This window comes from Leucopleurus acutus (assembly GCF_964270905.1).
Source record: "Leucopleurus acutus genome assembly, chromosome: 20".
Lineage (NCBI taxonomy): Eukaryota > Metazoa > Chordata > Mammalia > Artiodactyla > Delphinidae > Leucopleurus > Leucopleurus acutus.
In genome coordinates, this window is record NC_139162.1 from 26,340,253 (window position 1) to 26,359,808 (window position 19,556).

General features: G+C 38.8%; 1 pseudogene across 1 annotated transcript in view; it reads right to left on the reverse strand.

Moving 5' to 3' along the window:
* LOC309977264 (small nuclear ribonucleoprotein-associated protein B-like) overlaps window positions 1–8,754 on the reverse strand; it is a 47,405-nt pseudogene extending 38,651 nt beyond the window's left edge. The window contains exon 1 of the transcript XR_014327213.1: window positions 8,704–8,754. The product of XR_014327213.1 is annotated as a small nuclear ribonucleoprotein-associated protein B-like (transcript). The remainder of the gene's footprint in view (window positions 1–8,703) is intronic.
* Window positions 8,755–19,556: the final 10,802 nt, after the last annotated feature.

Below are 19,556 nucleotides of genomic sequence, written 5' to 3' on the forward strand. Positions count from 1 at the left end.
GAGGGAGGGGATATGGGGGTATATGTATGCATATAGCTGATTCACTTCTTTGTACAGTAGGAACTAACACAACACTGTAAAGCAATTACACTCCAATAAAGATGTTAAAAAAAAAAAAAGAAGACTTGGGGTAATTGTTGAGGAGCAAGGATTTGAGAAGGAATCTGAAAGGAGAGGCAGAAATACTAAAAATAAAGTTTGTTGACCTGTACAAAGAAAAAAGAAAAGGTATTAAAAAAAGAAACTTATGGTTACCAAAGGGGAAACGTTGGGGGGAGGGTTAAATTAAGAGGTTGGGATTAACATATACACACCACTACATATAAAATAGATAATCAGCAAGGACCTACTGTATAGCACAGAGAACTCTACTCAATATTCTGTAATAGCTTATATTGGGCAAAGAATCTGAAAAAGAATAGATATATGTACACGTGTAACTGAACTACTTTGCTGTACACCTGAAACTAAGACAACATGTAAATCAACTACATCCCAATATAAAATAAAAATTAAATTTAAAATAAATAAATATATAAAGTATCCTCTTCAGGGATGATGGTAAAATATCTGAAAATAATATTACAACACAAACTGTGGTAGATAAGGGCAGCTCCTTTTCTTCTCATCCTGAGTGTGACTTTTTGATTTTGTTGACCTGAAATAAACAGACTGCCTGATACCTCTCCAAGGATGAGTTTATTTGTGTCAGCAGAGGATTGCAATTCGGGGTCTGCAATCAAGGGAGCCTCATGCAAGTCCCCCCACAGCAAGAGGATAACATTTTTATAGAGGGGAAAAGGAAGTTGGGGGGCCTGTAGTAAACAGAGTCCATGGCTTTTCATTAGCTGAGTCCTTGACAGGAAAGAAAAGGAGTTGTTCTCCTTCCTACTGGGCTTGGCTCACTTCTCAGGGTGAGCGCTCCCCCTACTCGTCTCCCAACTCTAATTGAGGTTTCTGTTTATTAATTTTTTATGATTCCTGTCCAAGAAAGTTATACAAAAGCCTATAAAAGATTGCCCCAATAGATAGCCTGCATTTTATCCTTACCTGCCTCACACTTCCCTTCACCCTCTCATCTCCTCAACTCTCCATTTATGTTTCCACATCCCCCATAATAGGTACCTAAACCATTCAGTTTCTCCTTTCTCTGCCTTGATCACTCTACCTGACTACAAATTTCATCTATTCCTCTCCTCGGTTATGTATCCCATACATCTCTCTGCCGATCAAGAGACCTAAAAGGAAATATAAACACAGAACAGCCTCCTCCTCGTCCTCCTCCACCATGTACATCAGCTCTGAACAGTGGAACTGGAAAGAAAGGGAACCTGCATTTTCTGAGCACCATCTAAGTGCCTGGCACTTAAATACTTGACAGGACTTATCCCGCTGAATCCTCACTATGTTCCAATTTTACAGCTGGGGAAACTGAAGTTCCTTAAAGTAACAAAGCTGGTAGATGGAAGAGCTGGGATTTAGACATTGGTCATTCTGACTCCAAACTCCATTTTTCACAGATCCTAATTTACCAATTGTGCTTTGATGGTGCAATATGAATCATCTCTCCACAATGTCCTCCATCACCTAGATATTTCTGCCCTTGCTCAATGTCATTCTGGTCCACCATAGGCATGAAGTGCACTAGGGAATCACACTAGAAAGCAAATAGCTCCCAACCACTTTATTTATTTATTTATTTATTTATTATTTTTATTTTTTTTCTTTTTTGCGGTACGCGGGCCTCTCACTGTTGTGGCCTCTCCCATTGCGGAGCACAGGCTCCGGACGTGCAGGCCCAGCGGCCATGGCTCACGGGCCCAGCCGCTCCACGGCATGTGGGATCCTCCCAGACCAGGGCATAAACCCGTGTCCCCCGCATCGGCAGGCAGACTCTCAACCACTGCGCCACCAGGGAAGCCCCCAACCACTTTATTCACAACTCTGGGTCTCTGGTATGCTTTGCTTTTCTTGCGCATACATTGAAAGATAATGCGTTTTGTGATGTTAATACTGGAGTGGCATTTAGAGACCCAAAAGCTGACGCTCTGCTTCAAAATCTTATCATGAGATAAATATCCTTCTTGTGTGCCAAAAGGAAAAAAATGAAAATGCAATACATTTAATAATCATCCAAATGAACAGGAATGAAAGGAGCTGTGTGGCTGGTTTGATGCCAAGTCACCTCTGCCCTGTCTGACACTGATCCACCACTTTATCTTCAGCTGTTTACTCAGTCCAAGGGCCTCACTTCCTGTTTGATATGCATCCCACGAGCTGCCAGGGCCAGACATCCTGAAATAAATTACCAAATGGACTCCAGGCAAACTTCTTGTTCTCATTAGGAATTTTGAGAAGTATAAAGAACCTCCTGTGGACCACAGTGTAGTCCTTTTAGGTCTACTGAGAAAAGGTCAGCTTTCCTCTTCCGGAGGATGTATCTCCCAGAGCCCAACAGCAAACAGCAGTAGTGAGATCTTCTGTGTTTATAACCCCTTTTGCAAAAACCCTGGTTCAGAGAAAAGACCATGGGCTTTGGAGTCAGAAAGATCTGGGTTCAAGTCTGAGCTCTGGCACCTACTCTATCTGCAACCTTATAATATAATATATGCAATCTTAGTATGTATATATCACACATAATATAATGACATGCGTCCACCATTAGAGTATCATATAGAATAGTTTCAGGGCCCTAAAAATCCTCTGTGCTCTGCCTGTTCATCCCTCTCCCCTCACTCAATCCTGTCAACATGTGATCTTTTTACTGTCTCCATTGTTTTGCCTTTTCCATAATGTCATATAGTTGAACCACATAGTTTGTAGCCTTTTCAGATTGGCTTCGTTCACTTAGTAATATGCACTTAAGGTTCCTCCATTTCTTTTCATGGCTTGATATCCTATTTGTTTTTAGCACTGAATCCACTGTTCACAATGGTGAACACTTTTTAAACAGAAAAGCCCAACTGAGATTTACTGCATCAGAGTTTTTACACATATTTTAACCAGGTCCTCAAGGTGATTCTGATGCACACCTGGGCTAGATAATGGTAAATATTTTCTCCTGGATTTAAAAAGCATATGCATTATATCCAGACAAAACTATAATTCGAAAAGATACATGCACCCCTATGTTCATAGCAGCACTATTTACAATAGCCAAGACACAGAGACGATCTAAATGTACATCAACAGATGAATGGATAAAGAAGATAACACGCACACACACACACACACACACACACACACACACACACACACACAATGGAATATTACTCTGCCATAAAGAAGAATGAAATAATGCAGCTGCATGGATGGACCTAAAGATTATCATACCAAGTGAAGTTAAGCCAGAAAGAGACAAATTCCATATGATATCACTTATATGTGGAATCTAAAATATGACACAAATGAACTTATCTATGAAAGAGAAACAGACTCACAGACATAGAGAGAATAGATTTGTGGTTGCCAAGGGGGAGGGGGCCGGGGGAGGGTTGGATTGGGAGTTTGGGACTAGCAGATGGAGAGTAATATATATAGAATGCATAAACAGCAAGGTCCTATTGTATAGCACAGGGAACTGTATTCAACATCCATTTATTATTGGGAAATAAACCAAATATGGTTTATTTCCCAATAAACCATAATGGGAAATAAATAAATAAAAAGCATATGCATTAATGTTCCCTAGATTTAAGGTGATTCTTTTCCTTTGAGGGAAAAATGTTTATTTCCTCCAAGGTGGACGAGTCTATGCTCCATCCCAGTATCCCGCCTCAGTCAATGAGTCCTAGTATGGGGAGAATACAGGAGGATCTAGGCAGGGTGGATTCTCCCCTAATAAAGTAAGTTTTGCCTTCAGTTCTTGATCAGTTAGGAGGGAGAAAGAAGAGAAGGGTAATTTGTCAAGAAAAAATGGTAGAAAACAGGAAAAGTGCTAAAATTCCTGACGTCTTAATTTTTGCCACATGATAGGCACTCTAGAGACATGGTCTCTTTAACTTTATTTCTATAGGAGGTAATATTTACCTATTTAAAGATAAGGAAACTAAGAGCGTAAACTTTAACATTTGCAGATGAGAGGATTCAATCTAATGTCTGCCTGTCTTCTTGTACTATTTATTATTTTACCCACTCCAATACAGATTGTAAGATTTTTGAGGAAAAGGACCACATGTGTCCATTTAACCCAAGTGCTTGACTGACACAAGGTACACAATAAATATTTATGAAATATGTCTTAAATGAATAATTGTTCACAGGAGTGTGCTGCCTCCTTTTGCTAGATTAACTCCAGTAGAAAGCGGAGAAAGATTAGTTAATATTCCTGATATTTTTATGCAATTCACTTTTTGACATTTTTTGATAGCACAGGCCTCAGACAGAGATATCTCTTAAAGCTGTAGATGATTCAGGAAAGCCTGTTAAACCTCAGATTCATAATCACAGTAGGCAATGGTGGTTCATTTCCTAAGCTCACCTTGACACACCTTTTAATCAAGGAGAGACAGGCTAATGGTGACTATGATTTATCACCCTTCCAGAAGAACCACAGATCCTATTCTACTGTGCCTTGAACACATTTATAGCTTCTTTAGACTAAGCATCAGTTCCCTCAATGTTGAAAAAACAGTCAACAATGAAAAAAAAAGTGGGTTTGCTTCTAAGTACATAAAATGTGTTTCTTTATAAATCCTCTCCAAGGGCTCCTAATGACATATAGCTCATACTGTAGTCATAGAATGAGCTGTATTTGCCCCTGGGCCTTCTCAGGCTAGTAACACATTAGACATTTGTGATGTGCATTAATTCTCTCATACCATTCACTGCCTTATATTTCCAAAGAGCTAGTAGCTCAGTGCTAATGAGGTCAAGGTCCCAGGTTTGATTCTTCATGGGCACAGATGATTATCCCTCTCATGTTTAGACATATAAATATCACTGAACCTTGCCAGCTTGGACTATTTTTTCTTCACGGACAAATTCTTATAGAGAAAAGAGGGTCATTTCAACCTCTGGGTCTCAATGTTCTACTCAATAAAATGAGAATAATAATAATAATAGATCCTTATTACGTATCTTGTAATGTCCAAAGTATCTAAGAAAATAATGCATATAAATGTACTTAATAAGCATTATAGAAATAAAGGAAAGGGGAAGGAAAGAAGGAGGAAGGGAGAAAGAGAGGGAGGGAGGGAAAAAGGAAAAGCTTTGGTAAGATGGTATTAATAGAGGATCACAGTGGCCTTTCATTATTTAGTCTTACCTAATGTCTTTCTGCCATTTTTTTTTTATAATAGCAGCCCAATATTTATCTCAAGGAGCTATCTTTTTTCCACTTTGTGTTTATGTGGCTTGACACATCCCCTAGGTCTAGAGGTGGAACCATATCACAGTTCTCACCAGTTCATTTAGTTCCATTTTTTGGACACAGTGATTATTTCAGAATTGAAATAGGCCCACATCAATCCAAAGCCAATTTCAGGACTTTTCCAAAGCAACTGGACAAGGGTCTTTCTCCACAGACTTGGAAAGTGAAAAAGTGAGTCAGCACTGTCTTGGAACCATCCTGACTTGAGAGCCTGCCTGAAAATGGAAAACAAAGTGGAACTGCAGAATCTAGAGATGTAGAGAACTCACTCCTAATGATATTGTTTGAGCACCTGGATCTAGCTATACCTGAAGCTATATTTAAAATTGTCAGCCTACAAATTTCCCTTTTTATTCAAAGCCAGTTTAGAGCTGGGTTTCTATCACTGAGACTAAAAGAATCCTGATTAACATGATTACAGAAAGCAGGAAAGAAGTTCCAATACGTCAGCTCTGCCACTGCATGTCTTTCAGCCTGTGCATGGAAAAAGAAAGAACAAAAGTTACACACAGAATTCATTTAAATCTTGACTCTACTACTAGTGTTCTAACTAGTGTTAAGCAAATTACTTGATCTTTCCGAGCCTTGTCTTTGCATAGGTAAAATGGAGAGACAGCTAACTACCATGTGGAGTGACATAGAGAATTAGATAAAATGAAATATGTTAAGAGTGTAGCACATTGTATGCACTCTATACACTTCTTCCTACATTCCTGATTATCTCCTAGAAATCCAGAGATGAGAGGGAACTGGACAAGTTCTCACTGATTGTGCCCTTGAGGCTATCAGCTCACATACCAAGTTCCAGGTTCAGTTTTTCATTCACTTGAGTTGCACTGCAGTGTGACTAACCAGATCACTATTTCCAACCCACTGCAGTTATTGTTTAGTTCTCCATACAACCCAGAATCCTTTCATCAGCGTGTTTTTTAAATGGGGTGAGGGTGGGTTGCTGCAGCAGAGACAGTATCTCAGGCAGTTGGAAGCACAGTAAGATGGAAAAAAAGAAATCCTGTGTCTAGTCTCATTCTCTGGAGAGCTTTATAAAGGCACACATCTGTTAATGAAGGCATAGATTTGGTCTGTTTTTTAGAATTTAGTCCGAAAACAAACAAACAAGGAAATCCCAAACAATTCAGGAAGCATAAAGTGGGAAGGAAGGAAGGAAGGGAGGGAGGGCAGTGAGGAACCTATGCATATTAAAATAGAAGCCAAACTCAAAAATGATAACTCCTAATTTCTGTCCTTTGCCTGAGGTCAAATCCACTGCTCTCCTTCTCCATCAGTGCCTTCCTAGACCAAGCCATCATCTTTGTCCTCTTGACCTTGGAGCTGGTATCTGGCAACCTGAAAAATCTATGTCCCAAATAGCATCTAGGATGGTCTTAACAAAAACAAAAAAATAATAATAAATCAGATCATCCCCTACTTAAAATGACCCAGTGGCTCTGGAATATATGTTGGCAGTTTCTTAAAAAACTAAATATGCAACTACTATATGACCCAGCAGTCACGCTCTTAGGCATTTATCCAAGAGAAATGAGAACTAATGTTCACACCTGTATGCAAGTCCTCATAGCAGCTTTATTCATAACAGCCCAAAACCAGAACCAACTCAGTGGGTGATAGTTAAATAAACTGTGGTATATCCAAAACATGTCATATTACTCAGCAATGAGAAGAAACAACCTACTGATACATGCATATTGACACAGATTGATGTTGCAAAAAAGTCAATCCCGAAAGGTGATATACTGTAAATTTCATACGTATAACATTTTTGAAATGACAGAATTATAGAAATGGAGAACAGATTAGTGAGTACCAGGGATTAGGGCTGGGGATGGAGGTAGGAGTGACATGGATGTGACCATAAAAGGGCAACACAAAGCCTCCTTGTGGTGATGGAACTGTTCTGTATCTTGACTGGGGAGATGGATACATGACTCTACACAAGTGATAAAACTGAATGGAACTATGCAGTGCATGATAAAACACACAAAGGAGTACAAATAAAACTGTGGCGATCTCAATAAAATCAGTGGATTATATCAATGTCAATATGCTGGTTGTGATATTGCATTACAATGTTGCAAGATGTTAACCTTGGGGGAAACTGAGTATAGTGCACTCAGGATCTCTGGCACCATTTCTTACCACTACATGTGAATTTACAACTATCTCAAAGTAAAAGCTTCGATTTTTTTAAAAACCACTCGATGCTTTCCCATCCTATTAAGAATAACATTGCAGATCAGTAGTGGGAATGGAGACCTGACCCCAGAGAGCCCTGAGCAGCCCCATCACCATCCTGGCCTAGTTACCATCACACCTTGGGAGGAGCCTCAGCTGCCACAGTGGGTCCCAGTCACCATCACTGCAACAGTGAGCAGCCCCCGCCTGCCCTCAGGGATGAGAAGATCATTGCACCCAAGGGCTTGCGAATAGCCAAATGAGTCAACGTAAGAAACAGATGTGTTGGGACTTCCCTGGCAGTCCAGTGGTTAAGACTCCGCACTTGCACTGCAGGGGGCAGGGGTTCGACCCCTGGTCGAGGAACTAAGATCCCACATGCCGTGTGGCACAGCCAAAAAATTTTAAAAAATGAAAGAAAGAAACATATGTGGTTTCATCAACAGGAATGACACCAAGGAATAGGTATTTGCACACCAGACTGCCCTAAGAATAACCCCAGAAGTACCTTTGCAGTGTAGGAGGGGGAGAAAGGGTGGAGTTTGACATTGTTGAAAAGAGAAGAGAAGGCGGAGGCAGCATGTGTTACAGGCCCTGGTGATGGTCAATATTGCTGCAGATTGTAAGTGTGATAGATACGCTCCACGTCGCAGGGTCCTCCATGCCGTTAGCAGCATAATTACCAAAACAGTGAGGGCAGGAGAAGAATGTGGGATGGGAGAGCGCTACCGGGGCCCACCATGGCACATGCGGAGACCCTTCGGGAGTGAACCACGGTATTCCAACCCTCCTGTGCACAGAGCGGGGATGGAGAGTGCTGACAACCAGGGTGCAGAGCAAGGCAGACCCATGAGACAGAATATGTATCAGGTTAGAGACCACGATTCCGCAGGGGCCCTCCTAGCCAGACAGCCTAGAGAGGAAGGCAACGAAGAAGATAAGGAAAATCTAGGTGAGGAGACCTGGAGGTCAATAGCCACCTCAACATGGGTACCCCCGCAACTTCAACTACTGACGCAGACACCCAGAAAACCCTCAACCACAAGGTGGCAAAGAGACAGATGCAGTCCATCCACCTGCTGAGAATTCATCCACTCCCACGACTGAGAAGGGTGGTGCCGAGTAAATGCCTGGCTTACCATCTCTGCAGTCATCGGTTTAGCCATCCAACAAGAAGAAATGAACATGAAATTCCTGCAATAAGAAATGAACAAAAGATTGGAGCTGAAGACCTTAATTGCTTGTTTTTTGCCTGTTGACCAGATGACTAGAACTATCTGCACTGTTTATGTTGCATGGGGTTTTTATAATTTTTTATTTTTTTTGCAGTACGCAGGCCTCTCACTGTTGTGGCCTCTCCCGTTGCGGAGTACAGGCTCTGGACGCACAGGCCCAGTGGTCATGGCCCACGGGCCCAGCCGCTCCGCGGCATGTGGGATCCTCCCGGACCGGGGCATGAACCCGTGTCCCCTGCATTGGCAGGCGGACTCCCAACCATTGCGCCACCAGGGAAGCCCGGGTTTTTATCATTTTTACCTAAAGGTATCTCTTTTTGGTCATGACAAATGTGTTTTTTTTTTAAATCTTGGTTATTCTCGATACACCTTTAAAGGTTTTTAAATTGTTTCACATCTGGTCAAGTTGAGATTTTTAAGAACCTCATTTTTAATTTTCAATGAAAGTTTACAACTTGATTTTTTCAAAGAAAGTCAACAAACAGCAAACACATGTTAACAGAGGTCTTAAGGTTTTTCTTTTAATTTTTTTTTTAATATTTATTTATTTTGGCTACGCCAGGTCTTAGTTGCGGTAGGCGGGATCTTCATTGCGGCATGCAGGATCTTTAGTTGCAGCATGCACATGGGATCTAGTTCCCCGACCAGGGATCGAACCCAGGCCCCCTGCATTGGGAGCATGGAGTCTTACCCACTGGACCACCAGGGAAGTGCCAAAGGTAAGCTTTTAAAAGTTTTTTAAAGTTAAGTTAAAAAAAATAATAATAATAACATTGTATTACCTGTCCTGGCTTACAGAGCCCTATCCAACCTGGCCCCTTCTGCTCTCTACCATCTCCTCTAATGCCATGTTCCCACCTGGCTTCTGAAAGGATCCACAAGGCCTTGGCATTAATTGTCTCCTTTTATTGAAATGTTCTACCTCTAATCTCTGCAGGATTAGTTCCCAACCTGTTACCTTCTCAGGGAGGCTTTTCCTGACTACACATTCAAAAGCACCCAGCCACCCGGTTACATCACCCTATATCAATTATCATTGTGGTATCTATTATTTTTTTGTTTATTTTTTCATGTTGTTTATATTTGTTTCCTTCCACTAGAAAGTAGGCTCCTTAAGGGCCGGGATTCTGTTTGTTATTCTTTGCTGTATTTCTGTCATCGGAAACAGTGTCAGACACATAGTAAGTGCTCATTAAGTGTCAGACACAGAGTAAGTGCTCATACTAAGTGTTCATTAAGTAGATATACTCATGTGTAAATGATAAGTTGTAGAAAGAGGTCTTGCTTAATACATAGTCATTCCTCTTGTCATTCAAGGCCCCCATCTATCTACAAAGAATTCAAAGTCTCCACCCAAATATTACATCTTAGTGTTTTAATGAAAGGCTCAATATTAGTAGGATAGCCCAGACCTGAAGAAGCCAAGAATTCAGAGAACAGACACATTGCAGAGATGAACTGAAGAAGCGGGAAGAACCCAGGTACAGGTGGTAATAGAAAGGGGGACAAAATGGAAAATCCAGGTAAACTTAGCAAGCACACACTGACCTCCCTAGGTGCCAGGTACTATGCTATACCCTGTAGAGATACGAGATGATATACTCCTAGTCTGAAGCATCCATGTGGTCCCTGATGACTCTACCCGAGAGGCCCAGCAGGAAGGGGCATCATTTGAGTGACCTGACAGATGGGCTGGATAACCTGAGCAGAGTGGTCAGAGCCAGGAGAATTCCATCTTAGGGATGACGATCACTGGGCAAATAATGTAGTCAGAGACCCATCCAGAGGCCCCATTTCCCTTCAACTGGAACAGGTCCATTTTTACCTGTATCACTTACTGGGCTTCTCTGATCAACACATGATCCCATAGTCAAAAAGTGTTTGAAGCCACTGTGTATAGGGCAGACGCAGATCTTGGGCTAGTTTAACAGCAAAAGAGTTTCAATATATTCCATCATTTCAAGACAATATTTGCTTTCAACCTTTTCCACTTCTGTCTTTAAGAAATAGATAAATAGAAGCAATGCACTGACATTCTCATTTTCAAGTCCCCAGTGGGTTTCATTGTCACAGTCAGCTGAGGTTATCAAGTTCCTTCCTTAAAAATTGCTGGCCAGGCTAGACCCGAAATAGGCTATCGTATGCTTCACACATCCCACTCCAGTTGGAACAGAGCTATCTTGTTCTTGAAATCGGTATTGATTTCTCTCTCAGCAACAGTATTTAACTCTTGTGCTTTCAGTCTAGGGGGCCCGGGAAGCTTCAGGTATTTTTCCTGGAAGAAAGCAGCGTCCCTCTTTTCCTTGGACTGGGGATCTTTGTCTCCCTGGTTTCTTAGATCCGCAACAGGAAGCACCCTTCATGAGCTAAAAGACCATACTACAAAAAAGCAGTATGTCACGTGTTTACCAAGCTTTCACACTCTCACCTGCCATCATGCCTTAGTCTTTAGCAAGATTGGCCATTCTGATTCACTAATTTAACAGATAAAATTCAGGGGGGGATTGTAACCTCCAAGATATGTACAGGTCCCAAAGTTAACATAGGACATTTCCAGTCCATTCTCTGATATGCTCCTCCCAGAAGCCCTGTGATAGAGAAAAGGCAGGGATTTTCATGCCCATTTTACAGATGAGAAAACTGATTCAGTTTCCTAGTTTTGTGGGCTCTAGCCAGCCTATTGTGCTTCTTCTCACAAAAACCAGTTGTCTGTTCTTCCCCTGACATGAAGAGTAATTTGAACCAAACTGAGCAAAATGACTGTTTCCTTTCATCAGAGCCAACTTTAACCCACATTTAGTAAAATTTAGGTGGAGTAAGGCCCTGGTCTTGGCATAAATCGTGGTTAGTCCCAACAGTTTGTTATATTCCATCCCAAAGATTATATCAACATTGGGGAACATCTATCTGTTTCTCCTGATACAGAAATTACAAAAACAGTTTGCTCATAAATAATATCATATGGTGAAAAGAATAATAATGATAAATTATGTATTTAAGGTTTCTTACCCTGTATTTCCACACACTTTATGTTACGAACTCTTACAACACAGCGAAGTAAATACTGGTAGCTTACTTTACAAAAGAATAGATGAAGAAATTGAAGAACACAAAATTAGTTAAATCCCACGAGATGGCACACCAAATAAAGGACAGCTCTGAGTGCAAGCAGTTTAACTGGCATCTAAAACCTGTTCTCTTACCACCCACATATAATGCTTCTCAGGCAGAGAGGTTGAGAAGGAAGTACCTGTTTGTGTCCAGAAAGGAGACTATCCAATTCTCCATTTTTTCCACAAATATGTGTTGAGCATCTGTTATAGGCAAGATATTAGTCTACTCACTGGGGCCAAAGCAGTGAAAAAACAAAGGCTCCACCCTCCTGAAGCTGACATCCTATATGCAAACACTCTTGGCTTACGAACGATTATTATTCCTTGCCATGTACTCTCCCCACAAAAAGAAAATAAGATCTCCTTATACACAGGTCACAAAATGAGAAATTATACCTCTAGTCATAGTTAAATGTGAAGGCAGTGGTTCTTGGTCTTTTTATTCCAAGGTGCTAGTTAAATACCAGCATCACCACTCCATTCACGACTATGACATAGACAAAGAGGTGGGGTTTTCTATACAATTCCCTGCATGTTAGCTGTATCTTAATCGTTTTTTCTTTTCTCAAGGAAGTACAGAAGAATGCAAGAAAGTAGTCTGTTATTGTAGGGTAACTATGAATCCATAGGTAATTATTTGCAAACTTCAGTACTTAATTATGAATGGTAACAAATTACTTATGACCCACCTCACAAGCGAGGTAGATATTGACATACTATATTCTGGGCCAAGTTATCACCAAGATTCCTGTCCTGGAGAAAGCAGTAACTTATTAAATCATCATAAACCATATGTATTTTATCATGGGTCTATACAGCTTACGTGTTAGCTGTGGGTATGAAAATGCATGTAGCTTTCAGGACTATTTTTTTTTTAATTCCTCAGCTTAGCACACAATACCAATCAGGTGAGAGGCCAGAAATGGCCTTTCAAATAGGCAGGGAGAAGAGGGAATCAGGAGGCATGGAAAACCTCTTCCAACCTTACCGATATGACTTCAACCAGCCTCATATATGGTTCATACCAGAAAGGGGCATGATAGCAGTTACTAAGATTCACCAAGTCTCCATCTTTTTATTGTCTCCAGGATGTGGGAATCAAACATCTTGGGTGAGGTAAGAAAAGTGCTATTTTTATTGGATTTACAAGATATTTCCTCAGCTGCACAGCCTTAGAACCCACCTAAATGAGTCAGGCTCCCTGCAGGAAACAGAATTGATCCTACATCATTCAGATGAAGATATTTTAACTTAGGGACTGTTTACAGGAGTACAGGCATAATTTAGGGAATTATGATGGGGCAAAGATGATAGGGCAGTAAGAAATAATGTGAAGACATTAATATCCCTAAGGTCAATGCTAGGATGCTCCAGGAATCCAATGAGAGCTGGAGCCATGGAGGAGAGGTCTTCAGAGGAACTGGAGGGATGCAGTTCTTGCCTGAGACAGGGAACCAAAGCAGGAAGAAAGTTGGAAGAGATATACTTCGACCTATCTCTCCTCCACATTTCCGTATACTGCCATTGCCATCTCATTGGTCAAATCCAACAATTAGCAAGCCAGGGAGTCTGGGTGATGCAATCTGCAAGGGTCAACTTTGCAGAGCACAGAACAGAGCAGAAAAGGGAAAAGAATAGAATTGGGGTTACAAATGAATAAAAGGGGTAAAGTTTACCCATCCTTCTAGCCTCGTCTCAAGCCAACCTCTTCCTTATTTCTGTATCCCTCCCCTGACCTACTGGCCCCTCTCTCTCTCCCCTCCACTGACCTACTGGCCTTCTCAGCAGCTGCTCTCTTCTCCTCAGAGCTTCTGCACATACTGCTCCTTCTTTCTCAGACTCCTTCTCCCAGTCCCTCTTCATATGCATAGCTTTTCCTCCTCCTTGGAGGCCCCTTAAACACCATTTCTCAGGGAGACTTCAGGAGACCCAACATTTCAGAGTCCTAATCTATAAAGGGTGCAGAAACATCACTCGAAATGAAATGAGATGAAGTCAAACTGAATCTACCAAAGTCCTCTCTAGTGCATAATGTGGAACTGTTGGTGAGGGTGAAATCCAGAGGGGCTGATCAACTAAAACCCGCAGTAGCTGAACTTCCTTGTAAGAGGGTGGGCTTGGTTAACAGCAGGGATTCTATTAGGCTGAACTTAGGGCCAGTGCTGAATCACTCAAGACGCGAAAGGAGAGTCTCAGCACTGCCACCACTGTTTCTCTATTCAGCCTCTCCTGCAAGTACCTGTTGAACAAATGCTCTCACAATTATCCATCTGGGGGCAGGGGGTGCTCTACATTAACAGGCTGTTCAAACTTCTAAACCCAGCTGGGGACCAGGGATACTTGTTATGTGCTGCTTTAATGTCCTTTACTTCTCCATCGTTAAAATATGTCACACATGTAATAATGTAATTAGCATGCATCTTCCCTAGCCCCATATTGTAAGATTCAGCCTTATTCATCCTCCGTCAAGACTGTATAGTTCTTAGCTCACTGTTGGGAACCTCCAAGGTAGATCTTCAAAAATTATACTGAATAACTAATAAGAACCTGCTGTATAAAAAAATAAATTAAATTAAATTTAAAAAAATTATACTGAATAAAGAAAAAAATGAGCCCAGGATTTAGATAGATAGATGATATAGATACACAGACACATATGTATGGATGCTAGATCAGAAAATATAGTTAGATTACATTTTCATCCTGTGCCAATGAGACACCATTTGCAATTGAGTTTGATTCTAGGTGTCTTCATTTTAAGGGGACCTTCACTAATCAGAATACTCCTACGAAAAGTGGGAGGACTTTTAAAGTCCTGGAAGTCATCTGATAACCTTTGTGGTAGATTTCTAGCTCACTCTAAATCTACTTATTAAATTCCTCTTCTTTTCTAAATACTGTCAAATGCATTTGCACATAAAGGGAGTTTTGCTTTTAACTGTGATAGGTAGCTTACTTATTTATATGTGTATACCATGCCTACCACTTTTATCCCAATCATAAGATTTTGAGATTGTGAATGTCTGCATGAACTGGCCGGGGAGAATGAGAGATAATGAAATTTATGGTTTAAAACCAAAAGCTCGCATTTTTACAAGTCTCTTTAACGAAGTTCTGCAAAGAAAGTAATGCATATGCTCAGCATAAATGTTTAGCTACAAACCAATGTACTCTATCAAACCCTCATCTTCAATAAATAAAATAAGCCCAAAAAAAGTAAAAATAAGGGGACAAGATAATACCTAGAATTTCATCTCTTTCTAAAGAAAAGGCCACTTCCCAAACTAAATTCTAAGAAAGAAAAATATTTTTATTTCAGAGGCATTTCCTATTTTTATGCTGGCAATATACATTCCAACAGCAAGTCTGCTTCTAAAACAAATGAGTTTGTATTAATGCATCTTAAAAGCATGAAGCTACAGCTCAGATTAGATGACTAGCTGCAAACAAGAATGCAGATGGAAACACTGTTTTATGCGCTGTAAACATGCTGTACTCTGAGACATAAAGGCACTGGGAATGTCACCCTGAAGAGTATCCGTGCATGTCTTTTCTTCTTTCATTCTGGACTGCAGTTAAAAGTCCATGCTAATATCACTTCCTGTTTCCCAGAAAAGAAATTAAAAGTCAGAAACAATTTAAATTACTTGAATCCTCTCCCACCCATGAGAGGAATTTGTATACCTCAGAAATGAATGTGGCTCTTTGATGGGGAATGCTTATTTGCTGTTGACAGCTTTTTAGTGAAAAAGATAGAAATCAGATTGAATTTCGACAGTGAGAAATTGAGAGCTTGTTCTGCCAGCAGGAGGCTGAGGCCTCTAATTTTACCTCTGCAAAACAAAGATGAACCAAGAATATAATCTACCTACTTTTCAAAAACAAAACATAAAAATTCTTCATGTAGCCTGCTTCAAAGTAAGAAAAATTGCACATAGGGCCAGCTCTGTTCTATCCATCTTGGTATTAATATAATAGCTGGACTGTATTCAAAAGCAGATAGAATAGATTCCAAATTCCATTATACTCTCTTTTCTGAACTTTTCATTTGAACAATGAAGTCCACAGTAACCCCATCAAACTTCCTTAAACCAAAAGTCTGACAATCCCTGAATATCAAAATATGTGTTGCACACAAAGTTAAATTCTATTCTACACGCAAAATATCAATTGTTAAAGGTACACTTTTGCAATAGTGGTGATATACAGATAGCCTTCATTAGACTCTAGTAAGCTCCTAATTATATATATAATAAATCCAAAGAGGCAATACTTGCTTTGTAACGGAAATAAAATTTGGCTTTGGTGTGTGTCTGTCAGATTCTTTGAAGACATTTAGTTTTCTAACATTTACATCTGAGACAAAGGTAATGTTTATAAATTTCACATCCCAAAAGCCTGAGGGGGAGAAACATCATAACAATTTTCCAAGTTAGTATATTATGGTTGCGGAAGAGATTTTTGCTAATAGAGATGTTTAACATCAAGGATATTTCTGATACCATGACGTTATGTGTATTATCTCAGGAAAAAAACAAGGTAGATGTTATCATAGACTCAAAACAGGGTTTTATCAGGCAATATATACCAGGCTCTCCTTTGTCCCCTCAAAGAACAGAGAAAAATGATAATAACAACAACTACTACTATTATTACCAAGTTGCCAGACAGAAAAGCATATGATGTCTCAGGGGACAAAATTAATCAAATACAAAAGTAAATATAATGAAAGGAAGTAGCACAGTATGTTAAAATCCAAAGCAGTTATAAGGATACAAGGAGGAAAGGACTACATAACTATAGAAAAATGTAGATGTGATATTTGATAAAGACATAAAAATAGTATTACAGATATATACAGAATATTTCTGTTTTAGCAAGCCTCAATCAACAATGTGTTTTCAACAATTTTAAAAGAAATTAATTCCCTGCATATTTAAGCATTAACACCATATGCCAATCTAGCTAAAGAAAATAAATGAAGTCTAATTGAGCGTATTAGTTCAAAATAATTAATTTTACTAAATTACTAAATTTTTATTGAAAGTAATATCAGGATACAAAATAAAAAAAGATCCGCGGGCTCATTCAGTTTAATTTGAGAATTCTACAGCAGAGAAAGTGAGTCCACTGAAAAGAACCAACTGATTTCTATATTTCTGGAACTTGGTTAGTTATCCTAAAAAAATCTGCTAAAAACAATCAGAAATACTAGCAAAAGATATAGTAGGCATCCTTTTAAAGTGTGTTGGTTGGCCAAAAAGAAAATGATCCCAGATGGAAACATGAGAATAAAAGATGAAATAAAGAGCAAAGAAAGGTGTTAAAAAAAAAAGTGGATGAATCTACATAAATATTTATTACATAAAACAATAGTAATACATTATGGTATTTAATATACGTAGAAAAGTGTAGGATAATAACAGCACAGGCATGAAGTAAATCAATAGAAATAAAGTGTTCTACAGCCCTGGAATTTTTATTGAAGTAGTAAAAGTACTAAATTATATTGCGCTGGAATAAATTAAGGATGAATGTCTTAATACTTAGAGGAACCACAAAAGGAATAGTAAAATAACAATTTAATAAGTGATGTAAATGGAATAATAACATTTTAAAGATTAATCAATAAAAGACAAGAAATGTGAGAGAAAAAAGAATATGACCAGTGCGATAAATAGAGAACAAATTGTTAAGCCAGTTAATATGAGTAAACGTAAATGGATTAGAAACTCTGCACATGCACACAACGCACATCCAACAACAGAGCAGTGTACCTATCAAAACTTGAATGCAGCTAAAGCTACTCTTAAATACATGTGTTAGAAAAGAAAAATGAATAAGAATCCATTTCAAAGAGAAAGTCTTTAAAAATAAAGAATAGAAAATAAAACCACAGGAAAACAGGGGGAAAGATGTAACAAAAACAAGAGCAGAAAATAATATAGAAGACAAACATCAAATAATAAGTCCACAAATACAAAAACTGTTTCTTTGAAAATATAATAAAATTAACAGCTTCCTAACAAAATGATTCATAAAAACAGAAAAAGAATGCACAAGCCATCAATCTCAGTTAAGAACAAAGGGACATCTCTACAGATTCTACAGATGTTAACAAGATAATAAGATGTGATTATCAACACCTTTGTGCTAATAAATTTAAAAATTACATGAAATGAACATTTTTCTAGATAAATACAACTTAAACTAAAAGGAATACAGGAAAAAATAAGGATTCTGAATAGTTTTATACTCAAATTTAAAGAAATTAAATCCATTATTAAATTTTCCCACAAATAAAATTTCAAATCAGATTACTGTGCTCCCCCGGTGCTTCTTCTAAACAAGATTGGTTTAGCATTGAAAATTCAATGTAATGCACCAATTAAGAAAATAAAATGACTGGGAAAATCTACCATCATATTTACAGATGCAAGAAAGGCATTTAATAAACTTCAAAACGAAACTCTCAGCAAATTAGAAATAGCAGGGAACTTAATCTGATAAATCACATCTTTTAAAAAATCATACTTCGGCTTCCCTGGTGGCGCAGTGGTTGGGGGTCCGCCTGCCGATGCAGGGGATGTGGGTTCGTGCCCCGGTCCGGGAGGATCCCACGTGCCGCGGAGCGGCTGGTTCCGTGGGCCATGGCCGCTGGGCCTGTGCGTCCGGAGCCTGTGCTCCGCGGCGGGAGAGGCTGTGGCAGTGAGAGGCCCGTGTACCGCAAAAAAAAAAAAAAAAAAAAATCGTACTTCATACATTTTCATGTAAAAAACTTCAAGGTGAAATATTAAAAGATTTCCCCAAGATCAGGAATGATAAAACAATGTCATTGCTTACCAATTTGATTCAACATTTAATAATGAAAAAGTGCCTAGTCAAGGCTTTAGGATTAAAAATATATATATATAAATTTTGAAAAGAAAAACTAAAAGAGTGATTATTTACAAACTATTTAATACATGGCTGTGTACATAGAAAATTCAATACTCTATGGACAATATATTAGATATAATAAGTGCATTTAGCAAGAATTCCTAATGACAAGGTTGATATACAAAAACCAATTGTATTAATAAACACCAGAAACAAAAACAAAATCATTTTCAAAAAAAAATTTATCAAAATATCATCCAAAAAAATCTATTACCCAGAAATATATCTAAGAACAATGTGCAAGACTTTTGTACTGAAAATTAAAAACTATTATTGAGAAAAAAAAATTTTAAGAACAAAAAGATGGAACAAAAGAAAAAATGGATAAAAAGATGGAAAGAAAAGTCATGTTTAAAGATGCAAAACTCAATGATTTAAAGTTATCAATTTTCCCTAAATTGATCTGTAGATCTTATGCAATTCCAATAAAAATTTCAAGGATGTTTGTGCGTGCAAACTGATGTCAATACTAACATTTTACAGGAATGCAAAGAATAGTCTAAACTTTGTTTTGAAGATCAAAGCTGTGCACTTACACTACTAGACATTAAAAGTTAATTATGAAATTATAACAATTTAGACTGTTGGATATTGGTACAAGGAAAGACTAAAACACCAATGAAAAATAAATTTTTTTAAGTCCAGAAGTAAAATTGCAATAAAATGAGAAAAAGATAGCCTTTATAATAATTGATGCTGGGCCAA